Source organism: Penaeus monodon, chromosome 28 (genome assembly GCF_015228065.2).
Source record: "Penaeus monodon isolate SGIC_2016 chromosome 28, NSTDA_Pmon_1, whole genome shotgun sequence".
Classification (NCBI taxonomy): Eukaryota; Metazoa; Arthropoda; class Malacostraca; order Decapoda; family Penaeidae; genus Penaeus; species Penaeus monodon.
The window spans coordinates 35,039,383-35,040,202 of record NC_051413.1 but is presented as its reverse complement, the minus strand read 5'-3'; positions in this window follow the sequence as shown (position 1 = coordinate 35,040,202).

Below are 820 nucleotides of genomic sequence, written 5' to 3'. Positions count from 1 at the left end.
CCAGGTAATCCAAAAAAAAAGATAGAATACTTACATTCATCCAAAACTTCAACACTGTGATCTGAATTTTACTGCAAGTGATGCATGAGCTACAGCACTGCAGATTTCATATATGCTGACACTACTTCCACTTCGCTTCTTTTAGAATTATGAATCTTTTCAAGTCTTGCTTAACTTTTCTCAATGAAGTGGCCAAATTTACAAAAACCTTGAAACTAGGGCAAAGGACACTTCAGAAAATCTTAAAACTCACTACCTCAAAAAATCATTACCATGAGGCACCAGAAACACATGTCAATTTTTGTGACATAAAATATGTAAAAAAAAAATTATAATCTGAAAGACACAGTATTGCATGCAAGAAAACCTAACAATAGTGGATAAATTCATGACTAGTCAATGACTAAAAATAAAGGTTTCAGGTTACTTTACCTTTGCTTTTTGTTTCCTGATAAAAATTTCCTATGGTCTGTTCCACAAAGTCTAGTGCAAAACAGTGTTAGTTTGAGACAATAACCTTTGAAAAGATTACAATTTTACACGCAACACTGGATGAGTTATGGCCTCCTTTCAACTTCAATTTTGTCCCAGAGATAATGGAACAGATTAGTTATTGGAACATGCCTTCTGAGACATGCTGCAAAATTTGTTGTTCAAAAGATAATGTGTGGAATAGAAACTCACCGAACAAGGAAAGGGCAAAGGTTGAAGTAGGGGTGTATTATGCATTAAACGTGTTTGCACATCAAGACTTAGTGTGCAACTACATGAGCAATCATGTGCATATTCTTTACCCCTTTGTGATGCATACATTTTGGAA